At 35.9% G+C, this 20,714-nt stretch overlaps 1 protein-coding gene across 2 annotated transcripts in view; it reads left to right on the forward strand.

Annotated features, from left to right (window-relative positions):
- Nucleotides 1–20,714, forward strand: part of FSTL5 (follistatin like 5) — a 326,873-nt gene that overhangs the window by 100,777 nt on the left and 205,382 nt on the right. The window lies entirely within an intron of this gene.

Raw genomic sequence — 20,714 nt, forward strand, 5'->3', positions numbered from 1 at the left:
GGCTAAATGGGTCTTCCTTGCTTTGAATTTGGACAATGAAGAGTTTGCTTGCATGTTCACCAAAGCATGCAAGTTTAGCTACTTTTTAATCTTCTGGATGCTGAGAGATATACCTTATGTTAAGCATCTTACACTGAAGTCATCAACAATTGCAACTTGTTCTTTTTTATGTAATTTGAGCACGCCTTACAGGTTTCTGGAACTCTGCCAATACAGACCTTGATTAAGCATGTTTATAGTACTTTGCAGCACATTTTTCCTGATTAAAACAGGCAGACGGCTTTTCTGGGGGGGGGAAATGTTTTTAAATAAGGCCGTTTTTAAAGAGCCTACCTAGGGGTCAAATTTGTATTCTTTTTAAAGACTGTCCTATTTTTGTTAACATCGTTACATGTTGTGAATATAGTTGCATTCTCAGTAATAGCAACTAATAACTACTATAACCACAGAAAGAAGTCTACTAAAATATTTCCGTTAAATGAAATTCACCTTTGTAGGGAACATTCATTTAAATTGCAGTATTCCACTTAAATCTTAATCAGAATTTTCAAGATTGTATTCTAGTGTAAGGTTGTTCAAATGGAACTAATTTTAAAATTTCCAAAGTTGAATTTTTCACTACATTTATAGTTGAGGAATTGTCCTTTAAATGAAAAATTGGGCTTTCTTTACCAAATCCAAACATTGAGGTCATGCACAAATACCAATATTTTTGTTATTATGAAAGATTTTGTAGTAGAACAATTGAATACTGGGGATGGAGGTGGGTGGAACCTACCGAAAATTATCTTTTCTCAAGAACTTAAAGAAAAAAAATCTAATGGTTGCACAACTGGGCTTTGTATAATTGTTCTTGCTGAGTAAATGGGGTGACTGCCAAGGTGAAGTGCCTTTCCTCCTTTGCCTCCTTCGACAGACATGTTAAGCCCAGCAACATCATCAAAATATGTGAAGGGACAGGGGTTCATAGATTAAAGGTGGTGCGTGGAAATAATGGGAAATGCACTTGTAAGTAATAGTGAAGGTTTAAATTTTTTCAAAACTAAATGTGGACACTGTATAAAACTGATATATCATCACAATATATAGACTTCAAGTAAGTAGCCTGTGTTCTGAGGTAGTAGAAAATTAAAATTTGGTTTTAGGAGCATAGCATATGAGGCTTGTAGGGAATGGTTTGCGCAATAACAACAAAACATGAATGCTTCTGTCTTGTGTCTTAACAATCACAATCTCTTTTTGAAAACTAAAAGCTATGTTTTCCTAATTAGGTTTAAAAAAAAGAAAACAAACCCAAACTTCAACAATTTTTTGTTTTAGATAATGCAGTACTCCGATAGAACAAATGACAGTAACAAACACTAAAATGTTCAGATTTATGGGGTTAATTTCAGTTCTTCAGTGTGCTATATACAATACAAATAAATTCAGAGCATGTTTGTGAAAAAATTATAGTGTTTCTTTTTCTAGAGGGGGAAAAATGTGGTGAGATTTATTTACTGAAATGGAAAGTGAGACAGTACTTTAGCTAGAAATATCATCCAAATGCTGCCTAAAGTTTTGTTAGCTCATCTTTAAGTTTTAAATTTACTACGTTAGTTTCATGTCTGTTGTAGTGGACAATGGAATATCTGAACAGTGTTCAACTTCAGACACCTAATTTAGATTCTGGATTTAAAAAGTAGGTTTCCCCTTTAGTCAGTGACAATATTTGGAAAAGGACTAGGGTATGCAAGTGACTTGTTTGGAGTTGCCTGCTGAAAAATGTTATTTATCAAGATACTGAAGTGTTCTAATTCGGGCACTGTAACTAGATGCCTACAAATAGTGTAAAGTAACTTTCTCTCTTCTTTCTCATCTTATGTTGACTTCAGTGGTGTTAAACAGGTGAGACTGGGGACAGTTATTTTCCTTTATTTTATTTGGTATATATGGGCCTTACCGATCTCAGTTTCTACGTTGTTGACTTCAGCTCATTTATTGCTGTACTACAGCACAGTGAGGTTAAAGCATTGTCGCTATTCATGACTATTGAATATGTCCTACAACATTCACTATACCTATATGGTAAAGGAGCCAGAAGATTTCAAAGTATTTTCATGTGATTCCTTCCTTTTACAAAACACTTCTGAGCTAGCCACTAGTAGATTGCCTTCAGCAGGGCTGAAGTCTTACCAGTTATCAGGTCAAAAAATATTGAAAAGCAAATAGGAAAAAAACCCTCAACAGTGGGATTCCTGGATAGAGAAGCTGAACCCCATCACTATCAATGGTGTCAGAAGGGCACTGCTGCACGTCCTCCTTGTTAGTTTAGCTGGCATCCTTTAGCACAAATGATCTCACTTCAATGAGCTGCTTCTAAGACCAGAAAAATTCAAAAAAGCTCTTACATTCAGAAAACGAATATTCTCAGCATTTTGTTTAGTCTTTCACAGAATTCTTTATTGAAGGCTAATCTGAACTGGGGGGGCAGGATGGGAAAGAGATTCAGTATGCCTACAAGATGCTTACATGATATGGTAGTTCTGACAACAATGACTCTTTATATGGTGATTGCAATTAAAGATTTTTGCTTTCTGTTTTATTGCTAATCAGTTGATTTTCAGATCAAATGACTGTGTACTTTGTCACTTTATTGATTGATTTATTTTTTTGTAAATTTCATCTGGTCTGAGCTTTATCTCTAACAAGGTCATGCTTTGGGTTTTTTGGGTTTCAAATCCTCATACTGCATTGATTGTATTTTATTGGGAAATATTTCTTCATGGATAAATTTTAAGTTTCAGATAGATTGCGTATTGAGCTCAAGATCAGAGAAACTGAGAAATACATCATATTTAAAGGAGTAAGCTTACCAGAAAACATTTTAGTATTCTGTGTCTGGAGATTAAAATTTTATAAGCAAATGTTCTATATACCTGATTAACATTACAATAGCAGCTAAGTAGCTATAATTATTAAAATAATACATCTTGTAACCAAATGATTTATAGTTGATCTCAAACATCATGAGTTCTGCTTAATGGTTTGAAAAATGCCCTTTTAAACACGTATATGGTGAGTGGAGTTAAAGGATTGACTTGCTAAATGAAAAGGTCTTTGGTTTATGTGTTGAAACTCCATTAACATCACTGAGAAATGTGTCTTACCTAAGCTGTGCATGAAACAATGTAAACAAAAAGCATCAAATCCTTCACAAATTCATGTCTGAAACATTTGATAAATGCATCTTCAGGTAGTGAAAGCTACCTATGTCAAAGCTGTACTCTCCTGGTATGCTGTTTTTCTAAACTAAAACTTCAGATTCTTGTCCCTTACCTGCCTTTTATGTAGATTATTTATCACTAAATCTGTTAGTTACATCTTTCTTCTTTTTTAGTCCCATTGTAGGCTGACAGGAGGTGCAGGGAAACTTGAAACAGTTAATAAAATATATGAACTGTTCTTCCCATTCCTGTGACTGACATGGACATCCCCAGGTTTATTGGACTCCTTCCTTTTTCATTGTCACTTGCTATGTTTATTTCCCTACGCTAAATTAAATCATACATTTTTGCCAAATATGAGTGGAACACAGGCATAAAACAGTAATTGAAGTTGAAAGTTTTAAGTATCTCTGTCTTTCCGTGACAATTGAGGCTGTTATGCAAATTGTACGTTTTTGACATGGATCAAGACAATGGCCATCCTAAATTAGAAATTACTGGTTCTCCACTCTTATTGTAATTTTTCAGTCAGTTGCTTATTGGCATGTCATGATGTCTTGCATCAGACACTGAACGATTTTTCCTAATGTCTTGGTTAGATGTTGACTGTGACCCTTTGAGTTACTCAATAAGCTGTCTCAGCTTCTTCTGGTATAGAGGCAAAATGTATTCTGCAGAGAAGCTAATTACTTTTAAATCCACAGAAAGGGGATTATATTAGAAGTATTTTCTGTACCTTTTGAGTCCTCTGTTTCCCACCTGTGAAGTCCGGTGTCCTGTGACTCAATGTTAGTGAATGCAAGTTCCACAATCACTTTCAGAGCTGCTCTCAGGCCTTAACTGTCTAAAAATGTTTTAAAATATTTAAGATTATTCTAAGAACTTAAGAGACCTCTTTAGGAAATCCTTGGTGATCTAAGGAATGTTCTGTCTCAGAACTATCTCAAATTAATATTTCAGCTGATAGGAGAACAAAGGAATGGGGAAGCGAGCAGCTGCCTCGCTACTAGTTTACTTGGCCTTGGTCATTATCATATTTGTGGGTTTATTAGTTTTGAATTCCTGAACAGAATGTGGGAGGAGGTAAGACAAAAGGGAAAGCAAGGGAAAGGAAATAATGGAGTGAAGGTAAGGAGCAAGTATATCAAGGAGAAAGAGATGTCTAAGTGCCAGGATGGTGAGTTTGGTGGTGGGAAGAGGAGGAAACACAAATGATGAACTAAAGGAAATGCTAGTGAAAAATCAAAATTCAAAGCTTAGATTATTCGCTAGATCTGATACTGACAGCGTGAGCTGGGAAGTCTGATATGCTGATGCCATTCTGGTTTGGCACCGCTTTTGTTGGCTCGCTGACTACATAGTTCTTTGGCTAGGTGAGCTCTGCATGCTCTCTGCTTCTACTGTCCTGTTCTAGAGGCTGTTCTCAAGCCATGCGCTTTGTGTTTCAGAGCAGCTTAATGTTTTGTGCAAGAAAAGAAATCCGACCATCTGGCTCCCGCTGTGCTTGATGCTATTGTATAACACCTTCCTGGCTGTCACATGCCATAGGTTTAACAAGCCCAAGAGGGTAGTGATTCAAATGGACTAGAATTGCTTTGCTTGGTGCCTCCATCACTATCTTCATTCTGTGAAGTGGCACTGTGAAATTAATGTCTTTGTGCTGAATTTAGAAGTCTGGAGGCATTATTCTTCAGCTTCTAAAAAGTTCAGTTGGACTCATGTGGGACAGTGTACTGGGTGGTGAATGCCCCACGCTGGGTGTTAAATAAGCTTCAGTTATGTCTTTGTTTTTGTGTTAACTTCAGTTGCTTCATTTTCATAAATCCAGACCAGTAAATCTGAATAAGAGACTAAAAACTTCCCCATGATAACCTTATATTTTCTTTGCACCCTGAGCTGCTTATACATTTTACATTAAATCTATTTCTACACAGAGCGATAGGCTCAATCATTATGACAAACTGCAATTTAATAGGAATTCTCAGGAATGTAACACAGATTCCTACGTACTATGACTTTTATAGAATATTTCTGGAATAAGGTTACTTCATATGCAAGCTTTTTACTTATAAGTAGCTTCTGTAGCATTCTTATGATAATAACGTTATATTACTTTCTTCTCTCTATTCTTGTCTCATTTTTCATTTGGTAAGTCTTTTAATCTGTTAAACTGTCTGTGAGCTTCAGATTTCTTACTAGTATTACTCAAATGGCTAGATTTCTGAGGATGGCTATAAAGTTTGCTTTTCAGTCTGTTCCCAAAAGAGAAAGTGGAAACTTGGGTAAGAAAGTTTGCTGCTGATACAAAGTTGTTCAGGGCAGTGACAATGAGAGCTGACTATGAACAAATTGAAAAGGTGTGTGGGCAAACTGGAAAAAGTTCAGACAACGCCAACAAAAATGACCAAAAGTACTACATAGCTTATAAGGGATATGGAGGAGGCTTACAAAATCATCAGGGCATGAGGAGGGTGGATATGAGTAGACTGTCTTGTATTCCAATATAAGAACTAAAAGTTATCAAATAAGACATCAGGAACAGATTCAAAACAAGCTTTTGTGTTTGTTTTGTAGACAGCAGATCTCATGAGTAAAAGCAACATAGGATTTCACAAGCAGACTTTCTAAATACTAGGGGAAAGGCTGTAGGCTTTTTCTTTTGAAAGAAGGCTCGGAGAAGTGAGTTGAAGTGAACTAAATCTGAACAGTAGCCCGCAGAAAAGATCTAGAATACTGGTCTAGTCTCTTCAGTGACTGCAACAGGATTAAAGTTTTTTTTTTTTTTTTTTGTGTGTGTGAGATTTGTGACCTAGGTGAGTGTGGTATTAGACTGGTTCCTAAAATATTGACACATTCATTTACAAGCACTGACACTTATTTCATCTGATTTGGTGTTCATATACTTCAAAAGCAAGCATATAAGTCTCTGTCGTCTTACCAGTTTCACTTCAGGAAATGTTTAATCTGATCTTAAATATAAATCTTGAATACGCACACTCATTATTTAGTGTTGATCGTTAGCCAAGCTTTCAAAAGAAATTTAGGATATGTTAATCTGAGTGACATTCTGGTGCAGTGTTTTCATTGCAACAGAACTTGTTTCTAAGACGTCTAAGATGTCTTTGCTCTTTTTTCTCTGGCTATAAGCTGGCTTCTCTGTTGAAGTTCTCGAAAACATCGTTATTATACTCTTTCTGAAAGCTTGAATTCCTGCAGATAGGATACACCCTTAAGGTTGCTGCTGATAAACTGTCAAGCTTCAACTGTCACTCTGGATGTATATTCAACATAAACTGGATTATAAAAAGAAATACAAAAAATCTTTCAGAACTCTTATCAGAAGACTAAGAAGTAAGAAAAATTCTGCTTGATCTTAAAACATGTTTGATAGAGCATATGAATTATTTGACTTATATTAGTGATTCAGCCCATGACCTACATATCCTCACTTTAGTGCAACACTTACGATTTAAGATTAATGTCTTAAGTGTGATTTCATGCAGGGATTGTACATGTTTTTAACTATTAAGATTAGTAATTGCACATTCACAGAGTGGTAAAAATCACTGCTGTGTTAATGGCAGGTATATATTCTGCTTCTTTCAGCATTTTTTTGTTGGGAAGTGATGGTCTAACCAATAGAAAACTGGTTCTTTTTATTGCCCTTTGAAACCATGACCTGTATTTTAGCACTGGTCCTCTAGTCTGCTGTCCCCACATGATTCATTTTCTTGTGTTGAATTGCTTATGAGGTTTGGAAGAGTGTAGTTTTTCCTCAAGTATCTGTGCAAGATTAGTCACAAACATCTCTCAAATTGCCCACAATTGTCTTAAATTGCCTAAACTAACAGAGATGCAAGGTCTATGTATGTAATATCTGCTTCTGAATCTGCAGAGTGAAGTTGAGTGCAAGATATTTATGAGAACATGCATATAACATGCTTAATTTAAAAATGAAACATTCAGCACACCCTTCATTCATTGCAGTTGGTGATACTGTACCACTTTGCAACTAAAGCCTAGAACCCTACTCTTTTTCCTTCCTTTGAATTAAATTCATACTTCTAAAATGTAGGATGGGGCAGTGACAAGCCTCAAACATGCTATAAACATAGAATTTTTTTGACTGGCTAAAGACATCTCTTATTTTCAGTAGCTAGAGCAGTCCTGATCTTTGTATATTAATTCCTTCAACACTGGAATAAATGTGTTATTAAGCTCTAACCTATTACATATTCTGCATTCATACAGTGATGAGGAATTAGTGTTCTGTAGTTAATCTCTGTACAAAACTGAATGAAGTTTAAAATTGCTTGTAGGGGCATCACTGCTGTTTGTTACCACACAAAGAAATGGGTCTATGGACATCACAGATTTTCACTGGTAGGAGACTTTGAATTTTAAAACTTTTTCTGCTTCTAGTAATGATGTTGAATCTGTTCAAAGAAGCTGCATTTATACTGAAAGCTGCATTCTAAAGTCTCTATCAAGTCACTGTATCAGACAAGCAACACTTTAAATGTAGATGTGATTACCCAGATTGTCTATTTTCTTAGTGTAGATGGCAACTCAGTGCCTATTTGTGATAATATACTTTACTTACAGACTATATGAGCCTCGGGATTTTAAATGACACTACATTTAGTGTTTTGGATTTGGGTGGTTTTTTGGTTTTTTTTCCCTTCTTCTCCAAGTAAATGGGAAAGAGCTTAAGGGGAGAAAAGAGAAATAGTTTTAGTGATTTTTGACTTAAAATGGAGATACTGTGTTTGCATGAGCAGTTTCACAAATGCTTACAACTCCTACGTATTTGCCAAATATAGTACAATAGTTCTTCCAAATTGGTATACCTGGATAATATTTACTAGAAAAAGAAAGAACCTTGAAAGCTTTTTCGCTAGAAGTGCATATATTATTCATTTTTGCTCTAAATTAAGTTGTTCTTAGCCACTGTGTTTTTTATGTATTGAATGAAGTGCCTTCTTTTACTATAACAAATACTGCATAAAGTTCAAGTTTGTGGCTCAATTTGCATTTGGTTGAATAGTGCAACAGTAGTTATTTCTAATTGTTATTTATAGAAGATGATGATGTGCAGCTATCTTTTATCATCCCTTCCATACAAGGGACCATGATGGGAGAGGGCCCCTGTAGCATAGGACTAATACAATGAGAAGTTAAAGGGATGAACCAACAAAATGCCCTTGTGACAGAGAGGGCTAATGGTGTTCTGGGCTACATTAGACAAAGTGTTGCCAGCAGATCAAGGGAAGTGATCCTTCCCATCTACCTAGCACTGATGAGGCCACACCTGGAGTCCTGTGTCCAGTTCTGGGCTCCCCAGGGCAAGAGAGACATGGGCATACTGGAGAGATTTCAGTGAAGGGCCACAAAGATGATTAAGGGACTGGAGCACCTCTTCTATGAGGAAAGGCTGGGCCTGTTCAGCCTGGAGAAGAGAAGGCTCAGGGGGGATCTCATCAATGTATATAAATATCTGAAGAGACGCTACAAAGAGGATGGAGCCAGGCTTTTTTCAGTGGTGCCCAGTGAGAGGACTAGAGGCAATGGGCACAAACTGAAACACAGGAGATTCTGTCTGAACATCAGGAAACACTTTTTTTTACTGTGAGGGTGACCAAGCACTGGCACAGATTGCCCAAAAAGGTTGTGGAGTCTTCCTCCTTGGAGATATTCAAAACCTGACTGGACATGGTCCTAGGCAAACAGCTCTAGGTGGCCCTTCTTGAGCAGTGAGTTGTACCAGATGACCTCTGAAGGTCCCTTGTGACCTCAACCATTCTGTGATTCCGTGCATAAGTGTCTCTGAAAAACACCCTTACTTACACATCTTCGGCCTGATTTTGAAGAGGCAGAAGGTAGTGTGCAGTGCTCCGCTTCAGCCAGTAGTTTCCAGTACTGTTGAGGGAGAATTGGAGAGAACAGAGGAAGAGAAATAGAAGTAGAGTTCTGGCAAAGTGTAACCAGTGGAGAGGTAGTATTGGAGTCTTACTAGTGCCTTCCCTTGTGATCTGGTAGCTTGAGCCTGCTTTTGCAGCTAGGGCAATGCAGATCACAGGACAGATTTTCTTTGCCCTTCTGCTAATTCAATACTGTCATAAAAGTGTTGACACATTGCTAGGAGTAGAAGGATTGTACACATATGGTTCAAATAGTCTCTGTGTCCCCAACTTCTGTGCTTATATGACCTTTAAAAGAAGTTTTAGAAAGGGCAAAAAAAGCCACCACAAAACTCTTCATGGCATTCTAAAATAAATATTGTTACTGTCTAATATTGAGAGTACTGAGTGTGCTCAAAACTGGAAAAATAATAGGCAACAGTAGTCCATAATGTAGTCACACAATGACTGCATGTACACCAAACTTAAAACTTCTTGCTGCCAATTATAACTCTTCAATTATTTTTATCAAATCGGGTGATTTTTAAATATCAAATTGGGTACTATGGGATGGTGAAAATTGTTACACAATAAACCAAACTAAATTTAAACTGTTTTGTCATAAATTCATAATAAACAGAGTAAGTCTTGCCTTTAGGCAGACATTTAGGTGAGTATATATATTTTTTTCCGTTTAGAGTAATAGCAAAGCATTAAGCTAATGCACATTGGTTTGTTTAATGCAAACTTTTTAGACTTTTAATTAAAATCATGTCAGAATTATCATTAGGTCTTGTGGGAAATTTGTCTGATGGAACATATTGTTGGCCTTTAAAAATCATTAGCAATTGGATACATATACAAGGCATTGGCATAATATTTGTAATTCAAGTTGGCTAGTATATGGTATACCAGCTGAAAAAAAGCAATAGCTTCTTTTACAAATGCTGCAGAGAAGCAGGCGTGCAAAAATGATCCTAAATTTCCATTTCTGACTCCAGTAGCTAATAATTGATGGGAACAGTAAATCTACAGTGGATAAAACCACTAAGTTAAAAGCTGCCTTTGGTGGTTTGCCATTTACTCTCCCTTAACATAGGATAGTAGAAATATTTGTGGGTTCACAGTAAACAAACATTAAGAAAGTAGTGTTGCCTTTTCAGGGTTGGTTGGTTGTTTTTAATGTGTAGTGCCTTAGTGGAACCTGAGAAATGGGATATGATTCAAAGTAACTTAGTGTACATAGCTGGCAGTACCTACTTTAGGGAAAATTCTGTCAATTTCTGTATATATTGTAGGTTTTTTCATACTTCTTGGAATCTGCTAGAAAGTGCAGAATATAAGTAATGAGATGTAAGAGCTGGACACTTCTAAATTTGAAGTCTTAGTTGATCACCACCTAGATAACTTCCAGTTTTTCCCTTTGTTTCATCTCATCTTGTGACTAGAACACATTGTGGGACAAAGATGCCTTCCTTCCACCTCCATCTATGCTTGTGATGACAGCTGTGAGATTATTATTTTTTTTTTTTTTTTTAATTTTCAAAGTTACGGTATGGGCAAGTGTGAGAAGTGACCAGAAAATAATTAGCTACAAGCAGTTTCTAACAGAAGACGACTTGGGCGGTATACTCTGTTAATTGTGTCACAGACAGGTAAATAAAACTATTGAAGTAGCATGATTTTGATGAAGGTTGGGTATGTACTCTATTTATTGCCAGGACTTGGCAGTTTTTATATACTAAATATATTACCTTAGTTTAGAAAAAATAAGGTAGTTAGCTATACCACTGTAACAGAAAGCATTGCAAGCAAAAGACAATAATTTGAAGCTTGTCAGAGACCTACAATAAGTGGAGTGATCCAGTGACAGCATTTTATTTATTTGTTATGGAATTGTTGATGCCATACAGTACTCCTTTTAACATAAACTGCAATTAAAAGACAGCATATTATCAAATTAAGGGAGAGACTTTGTCCTGAGATAAAACAGATTTGGCTGATATTGAAATTCATATGGAATATTCCCAAAGAATCCTCCAGTTCAAACTGATTTTAAAAGATTAAATTCAGGAATTCAAAATAGTTAATTTTTGCCTCAGTCTAATTTAGTTCTCTCTTTGATTGACTCTGAACTTCTCCCTTTTGCTGTCATGGAAATCACAGAGCTTTGCTACTGATAATTAAAAAAATTTAATATTTATAAAATGTATATTATTTGAAATTTTTACTTTTCGTGAAGAAACTAGATTGCTAAAAAAAAAAAGTTATTTGAGATTAGAAAATGTTTCCACTGTCATTGGCCTTAGCAAATGTACTCTTCCACTGTCATTGGCCTTAGCAAATGTACTCTTCCTGATACTCAAGCACAGAGTGAATGAAATTTGATAAATTGGGCAATGAAATCTAATTAGATCCTTTAGTTTTCTCTTTATCTGGAATGATAATATGGATTTAATTTAAAATTGTTGAAAGCAAACAAAAGAAATAAAGGAAAACAGATTACAGCAAAAATAGGTTAAAGTGTAGCCCAAAGAAATAAGCTAAAGTAAAATTATACAAAACTTCCACTTGCTAAGAAAGATGTTTTATATTTTTGTGTTTACTTGTATTGGCTTTGGGTGCAATTAAGTCCTGAACTATATACTGCCAGGAAAGTTTGTCTCCCTCAGGGCTGTAACAGATGGCGGATTTTGTTTTTTCTTTCCACCATTTAAAGACCAAGACTGCTGAATCTCTAGAAGAAAAAGTGTTTTTGCCAAAGAAAACTGCTGATGTTGGCCTTAAAGCAGTAGAGTTCTTAGCTGTATTCTCTATAGGGTTGTTACTAAAACGCCTGGTAAATGTGCAGTGTATTGAAGCTTTGCTGTTAGCAGTGTTTTAATACAGATTTGATATCTATCTAATAATGTTAGTTGTATAGAACAGAAAAAGTGCTACTGATTAATAAAATTGCAAATTTCCATTTCTTATTCAGCCTTTATTTGTCAGGATATTTCACTGTGCAAGGAGGAATCTATGGATTTAGTATTTCCCAGTCATCACTTTGATAATTAAATGAATAGCAATCTAAATACATGAAGAATCTTAACTAAACTGTTGTTAAGAATATGGAATTTACTTGTGCTTATGATTAATCCCACCTGAAAAATGAGAAAAAAGCACTCCTGAAGTCTAGTAAAATGGCAAGTCTTGTATATCAGTAAAAAAATCTGAAAGTGAGAAAAATATTTTTGTGGTGTTAAATACTAATTATGGTCAAGAAGTTGTTTCATTAGTGCTCCTAAATTTAAGACAACTGTTGAATGGATCATTTCTTTGTTATTTTCCTATTCCAGCTTCTCTTTGATAAAGGTCCATGTCATTCCAGTGGAACATAAAGTCTTTTATTGGTCCCTAATGATGCAAGCTATAGTTGTACAATCATCATTTTAGAATATGAGCTCTGTGCGCTCTTAGATTTGCTGTCATTTTATCACAACTGTAGAAGCATCTTTAAGTGTATTTGCTTAAGCAGATGGTGAATGGCCACACTGGGAATATATCCATCTTTTTTACTGTATGATGGAGTTTTAAAGCAGAAATTTTAGCTATGGTTGTTGGAAAAACATACTTCTGTAATAAACCTTGTAGGAAAAAAACCTGGTAAAAGATTAATTTAAAGTCCCTAATAATGCTGAACATAAGAAATCAGTATATATTAGCTACATGAGGGTGTGAATTATGCTATATGTAAGAATGCTAATGCTTTCTTTAATCTTTACATTATTTTAAAAATAACTGGGGTTTTTTTGTTTGTTTTTTTTAAGAAATTAGAAATCATGTGTTTCAGATTTTTGTATTAAAAAACCCCTAAGTGCTAAGGATTGCTGGGATCCCTCTACTCGGTATGGAGGTCTCTCTGACACTATCACCTGAGTGAACTCAGGGCCTAATTCAAGCCTTCCTACTGGTAATAATTCAAGCCTTACCTACTGGTAATAAAGATTAGATTGATTGAAGTCAGTCACTTGAAGAATAAGTGGTATATTGCAAGCATGAAGCATGTAAAAGGGAGTCCAAAGGAGGAAATACTGGGTTAAAAGTTTGAAAGGAATAAGCCTTTAAAAGAAAAAAAAATATTAATTGGAAAATGCTGTTTTATTGAAACCATGCTGTTTGTACCAATAATGTGATGCTTGTTCTTCTTGTACAAAATGCAGTCAAGTTGGTGCTCTGAAGTCTGGTTTTAGATCACTGTCTCAGGCCAAGTCTAAGTCTTGAGCTGCCCACTTGTCTTGTTTGCTAATTTTAGTATTCAAATGGAAGGTACAGAATAACAGTAAAGAATAGCAGTAAGGTGGAAACACTCTGAAGATTTTAAACAGTCTTTCACAGGCCTCATGATTCGAGCACTAACATTAAAGGTGAGGAGAAACGTGACAAAGAAGCTGTAGCCTAGGTTTTTCATAAAGCTGGCTAATATCCTGCTGCGTGGCTGTTCCAGTGACATGTTAGGATCCCTGGACCACTTCCAGAGGTGTTTACTCAATCTTCAAAATATTTTTTTACATAGGAAAATTTGTTTTAGGTAGCACATTGACAATGAGTAGCAGAGAGCTGACAATAAGGGTCATAATGTAACGTATCATAGAGTGCCTGTATGCTGAGCTAGGGCTTCTCCTGTCGGTATACCCTGGGATCCTCATCCCTAACGATGCAGGAACCATGTCCTGATTTCTCCCCTACTTGCTTAACATGTACAGAAAGTAAGGATTAGGGAAAAGGATGCAAGTTGGTCAACTTGAATGGTCTCAGGATTTGGCTGAAATGTAAATCCAGACCCAGAAGCAAGGAAGAGCTCCTAGCTCTACTGTTGTAGTCGTAGCCATGGTCCCACAGTGAAATGGTGCAGCATTTTGTGAAACTGTTTGTCTCTGAAAGGTTGATGATTTGATAAACATCACAGCTGGTGGCAGTTCCTCCCTTATAATGGATATGGTTTACCTACTTTGTATGTTTTCGAAATTGACCTCACAGTTTAACTAATTTTTTAAACATTTTCTTGTATGTCCCCTTTGAAGTCTTAAAAAGTTTAAAAGTATTCAGAAAATTCTGAAGTTTTGAAAAAATAAAGCTAGACTTCTTTAGTCTAGTTTGTAGAGAAATATGTACTGGGAAAAAAAACAAAACAAAACCAAAAGAGATCAGCAGGAACTCGTATTACATTTCCTGTGCTTGTTGTGGGGTTTTATGTTTGCTTTTTTCTTTGTCTTTGCTTAATACTGTTTGTATTAGACTAGCAATAAAATAAATAAAAAAAAAAAAAAAAGGCATTTCCATTAATCTTTTGTTCTCTGTGGACTTAGAATAAGCCATAGTCCTGTTCCTAGGCAGTGGGAAGTCTAAATAGATAAAAAGACATTAATAGTTTAAGGCTTGAGTTAACAATTGACGGGGAGACCCAGGAGCTCAGCTGAAATATCTAGTAGTAACAGCTTACAACCTTTACTTGTTTTTGTAATTTGTAGTTAAATGAGCATATGTCCATGCAGGATATGTATAGCCATTAGAGTTGTCTTGGTATCCTCTTCTTAACACCAACCTGTACATACATATATAACTTTAATATCAGCTAAAAAATCTCCGACGTCCCCCCAAAAAATAGTGTTTAAAAAAAATAAAAAAAATCATTGTCTCATTTTGTCAGTTGTTTTATTCTGTTTGCCAGTATTAGTGGTGATGGTGGCAGTGAGGACACTTTGAAGCCTTGGGGGACCTGGATGTGCATCTTAACATTCCTATTTCATACTGTGAAAGATCTGTGGATGGGGCTAGTCCGTCCTATCCATTTGGTATACTTGTTTCTGGGAGATGAAAATCTGGTTATGTTGACTAAAAAGGATTGTTTCCCTGAACAGTGCTGTTATTTGGACGATCAATGGATTGGGACTTTAGGATGTCTCGTGGATGCATTTTTCAGTCTCCATCTAAGAATATTTTCCTGAGTTGTATACCAGCGTGTTATCAAACATTCTGGACCTTGAAGTGAAAGGAGAATTTTTGAACTGAAAAGTGAATGGTGGCACAGATAAATTTCTAATTTGGTGCTTGTTTTTGTTAAACTTCAGACAGTGCTTTACTCCTGTTTTGACAAAGAGAATGGGACTCTGAAATGATAATTTCATAGTGTGGAAAATTTATGCAGAGTTCACCTGATGAATGGTTCAATACTTGCAGTATTTAAATGATCTTTTATAACGCATAATTTAAGGACTTGCGCTTTCAGTGCAGAAGGCTGAATGGAGTATTGTTATTTCTAAAAGCCAGAGGAGAAATCAAAGAAGAAATGATCTTAATTCTCTGTCTCTTGTAAGAGAAAGTGAATGTACATAATATTACAAGTAAAGGTTAAGGACCTTTGTTTTAATATGTAACCTTTTTATTTGCTTATCGGACTAGTGGCGAAGAGGAGGCTCACATCACAAGAAGTTGAATGCAAAACTTACGGTAATTAGAAATAAAAATTAACAGAATGTTCACTGAAAATTCTTCCATTGTCACTGAAAACTTTTATTTTGAAACACAATTATTTTTTTAAAATTGTAATACTGGCAGAAAACAGATGGACAAAGCTTTTATTTGTGTAGAGCTGAATAGATTCAATACTACAAAGCTAGGGTGATCAATCTATACAACATGTATAATAAGGCCTAATAGCTCTCCAGAAATGACATCAGCTTAAATTTATTTACAATATTTATTTATGAGCAAGTCCATAAAAAAGGAAAGAAAAGACTCTTCACAAAAAAGCTCCAAATATAAGTTAAATATTTAGAGCCAAGTGCGCCATCTTTTCACTAAACAAGAAATTATGCAGATGATATAGTGCAGCCACAATTTTGACCAATCAAAAAAAAGAGTTCTTCTTGTAAAGTTAGAAATGCAAGTTTCTGTGGAAAGAGAGTAGAAGGAGTAACTTGCATTTTCTCTTCTAGTTAAACTTGCCATTTTACTTTTTGCTTTGCAGTACGCTGCTATGTTGCCTGATCATTGAGAGTGTTGTAGTGTGTGACATTTTTTTTCTTATGTTTCAAATGATTTGCAAGAATTTTTACTTCTTTTCAGAAATAAAAGCTCAAAACTGCTGAAAGGCTGAGAAACTGAGCTACTGAAATGGAAATAAGAGTAGAGTCACAGTCCTTAAAAAAACCCAAGCAAACAAAAAAAAAAAAACAACCCAAAACCAAACCAAACAAGCAAAAAAACCACCAACAGAAGAACCCCTCACAAAACAAAGAAACTGTGAGGCTGGAATTTCTGTCAAGACAAATTCTAAAAAATTGATACTACAACCATTTCGCTGTTTACCTTGGCATAAAAATGCTGGCTGCTCCAGCCTGTGAGTTGGCTGGCTGGGTACTGCCCTTGTTCTCTCAAGTCTGTCAGGCTCCTGAGATTAGCAGTACTCAGTCATGCCAGAAAGCAGCCCAGAATGAACCATTGATACTAGTTTAAAGGTGGTTTATCTGAATATCAGATTACTAGATTAAAAAGCATTCTAGAATCAGAGGTCTTAGAATAGCACAGGTATTCACAGGCTACGATCGTTATCGCCTCTTTAATCTTTTCCTTGATATATGAAATTGAGCTAGATAATGATGCTCTCTGAGGGCTGAAAATGGGCAGCTGCTCCTTGATGGTGGGTTTGTTGTTGTTGTTGTTGGTTTTGGTTTGTTGGGTTTTTTTTAAAGCATCTTTTCATAGGAGCAGTGGAAAACCCATGGGTGGCTTTGAGCAGTAGTTTCTCTGCTAATCTGAGCTGTTGCAGGAAAAAAAGAAAGTTATCTGTGTGCAGGTGAAAGGCTGTACAATTATCTAATAGCAATTTTCTGCATTTCTCACTGATAACGTTCCTAACTTAAGGAATGGAGAAAGGTTCCCTTAATGAAATGTACCTCAACGAACTGACTTTCATAGATTATTAAAGATGTCAGAATGAGTTGTGCTCTCAAAAGTATTTCTGAATGCTGAGAGGAGGCTATACACACTTTGGTCTGCTTGTTTCAACAAAACACTATGTTTTGAAGTTCAAATTATCACATTCCTAACATTAAATTTTTAGTGCTTGCACATCTTAAATACTCCTAAATTATTACTCTGGGAATATTGGCTCAGGCCTCTGAAATGTCGACTCTGTTGCAATTGCCAGAGAAGTGAATTGTGTTCTTCCCTTTAAATTCATGTGCTTATTGGTAATTGAGGCATAGTGATGTTTAGCAGAGTGTGTAGGTCTTTTAAGGAGCAGGTAGAGCTAACACTAGTTTGTGATGGAACAGAGTACAGGGACGGAGATTTCCTGAGGAATGCCATTTCCTGTTGACAGACTTCATAGGTCTCAGTCCAGAAAAAAACCCAAACAAGTCTACTGGTATATTTTGTGGATTTGCTTTGCTGTGAGACTGTCCTAAGTTGAAGAATTTTTCTCCCTGAATGACTTGAAGGGATTTATTTTCTGTCTTGAAGAGGATGCAATTCCATTGTGTGAAACCGCCATCTTCCTTTATATTTTAGGGAATAAAGTCCAGCAGAGATACTTTACTGAGCCTGGAAATTTTATTGTTCTGCTTTGTTCTGCATTTTGAAAACTGCATCAGTGAGTCATTTCCCTCTTTTACATGGCAAGTGTTGACAGTTGAGACAAATTGCTGTCGCCTGAGTGTTCTGTTGTTTAGTATTCAGGATCTGCTTGGTCTTTCTTGAAGTGACCTTGGTCAAGGTTTTTCCTAAGGTTGAACTTTTCTCTCTCATCTCCATCAGAGTCTCTATGGCTGTGGAAGGAATTGTAATGCACTGGGGTTTCAACAGTGGACTCATTTTGTTTTGTAAATTGTAAGGTTTTATTCTGAGTCACTGTTTGTAGTGCGGTGGTTGCTGAAGCCCAGGTTATCTAACCAGTTTCTTTGTGTCAGTGTATATAACTGCCTGATGAAGAAAATTCTTAGTTTGTAAGGCAAATTAGCCCCCATAGGTTATTGTTTGTATATATTGCATGTATGTGTGTATATATAAACTAATAAATAATGCTAAATTTATATTTATGTATTTGTACATGTGCATAGGTTTACAAAGACACCTTGACTGTGGAATTGTGATTGCAGAGGAGGACAATTTACCTTTGCTAACTGTGCATAATTTTTTTTTTTTAAATCCAGAATGACAACTATGTATCCAGAAGAAAGTGATAGTAATTAGCCAGCATCTAATGCATGTATGCCATCACAATCCTTTGGACCTGATGGGGAGATGAGAGAGACAGACATGATGAGGAAATGACAACTTGTTATAGAGAACTTCCAGGATACTTTAAAAACAGCCCCCCTGCCCCCCCAAACCCCAAAAAAACAACAACAAACAAACAACACCCCCCAAAAGAACCCAAACCAATGAATTTTAGCTTTAATACAAAGAAAAGGTTCAGGTGGAGTAGTAGAAATAAAATGTTTGAAGTAGGTAAAGAGGTAGAGAAAACTGTAGTTTATACATGATTGAGAAGAGATGGACAAAAAGAAAAATCTGAGAAGTTCGAGAAGTTCTTCAGAAAACAATAAATTGTCTCATTCCTTTTGCCTCTTCTCTTACCTTCCACTTTTTCATGCTGTCTCAGTGTCCAGAATCTGCCATGTTATACCACTTCCTTTTAACAGATAACCCATTTGTTACACTCTGACTTAAATCCAAAGGAAGGATTTATTTAAAGGAGTCTTGATAGTTTTCCCTTTTGCTGCTGAGACTGAGTTTCCACCTCTCTACTTTGAATCTCTGCAGGGAATATTTTCATCAGTATGAACACTAAATGACCAGTTCAGACTTGCCTATAGAAAAAAGTTCCTTGATTACCTGATTATCATCTCTGCTGACAATAAAAATTGGTCTGCTCTGGGCAGCATTGTTAAATGTTTTGGTGATCTGAATTTTCTTGACTGCTAATAAGATGCAGGAAGAGACATCAAATAGCTTTGGGATGTATTTCAAAGTACAGGCATTTAATAGCATTTTAACTCCATTTGCAGGCAATAGCACCATTTCCTTTCTTAATAGAAAAGAAACCTCTTAAAGGTAGAAACCTACCAATTGAACTATTTTCAATTTCCTCCTCTGACATCCAGTATCAACTCTCAAATATATCCCATACTGTTATGACAGTCATAGCAATTCAGCCAGCCTAATAAATATATAATTATTCCCTTAATTCACAATTTGAAAACAATGCCTTTGAACAGTCCTCCAGAAATGGCTTTTATGGGATAATTCATAACATTTGTTTACATATCTGTAAGCCTTTTACTGACTTGTCATACTTTGGGAATGTACAATATTTTACTTGCAGTTGCAAATCCAAAAATGTTTTCATTTTAATTGCATTTATTATAAAAAAAAAAAAAAAACCAAACAAACAAAAAAAGAAAAAACATCATTCCTGGTAATTTATCTGGGATGCAAAAGTAACAAAGTTATCACTGGCTAAAGCAAGACAAAGATTGCCAGTAGATGTAATGTGGATACACATACAGCACTACCAACAACAAGGACAGGACTCTGGTATTTCTGATCTAAGGCCTAATACAAAAGCCATGGCAGTGCCTATCTTTCAGCTGACTTCCGTAGCTACTTGAGCAACTCAGCATAGTGTTATCCAACAGCTTAGCACAGTGACCAATTTAAATGAGTGTGCTAAATTTACACCATATCATCAGTTGGTGAATCACTTAATGGTGTTTGGCTGCTTTGCCATGAATGTAATAATTGAGTTGCATTTCTCAGTGTGAAATCTCAATCTCAGTAAAAAAAGGCTTGTTACTGTCAGTTGCTAGGAAGAGATACACCAAAAGATACAGCTGCCAAATTTTGACCAGCTGTTGGCATTATATGCTGCATAAAATATTTAGTCATTTCATTTGCACATAATAATCTTAAAAGGGTGAAAATGTTTTGTAAATTCATAGATTTATTGCTGACTAAGGAAATATTATTAGAAGTCACTGTAATTAAAATCTTCAAATGTCAAACAGGCAGCACCAGTGCAAATTTCCCATTCATGCTCTTCAGCCAATATGCTTCATCTCTGATACAGAATTAACAAAAGTGTGCTCCCCATAGTATATATGGCTTGGCCTCTCAGCTGAATTCAAGGGGAACTTTAAGTTTATTGGCAAATAACTTGTTGGCTGTGAATGATCTCTAGGATAGAGCTGGTCCTCACGTACCAAGGGTCAAGCAAGAGGTAAGCTCTGCACAAAACTGCTGCTGTGTCATGGAAACAAAATTATTTGCATTTGTCAGTGCATAGGAACTCATGCAGTTTGTAGGAGGGCATTACAATTCTTTAAACTTCCTGTTTCTTCTGCTGGGAATACGAACTATGTTCAGTGGTCTGCCTGAAGTAACATAATTGTTATGTTTCTGTTCTACCTTATTTGCTAATATAGAAAATAATGAAAATTGTAGTTATCTGGTGTGGTTATGTGAGTCTTCAATAGAAGGAATTGTAACTGCACAGAAATATCAGTAGCAGTCAGCACAAGAGGCATGTGGCATAGCCAGCTGAAGGCAAAATTGTTGGGAGAGG

The sequence above is a fragment of the Nipponia nippon genome, unplaced genomic scaffold (genome assembly GCF_047370975.1).
Source record: "Nipponia nippon isolate SJK-2023a ecotype South Korea unplaced genomic scaffold, ASM4737097v1 scaffold_6, whole genome shotgun sequence".
Lineage (NCBI taxonomy): Eukaryota > Metazoa > Chordata > Aves > Pelecaniformes > Threskiornithidae > Nipponia > Nipponia nippon.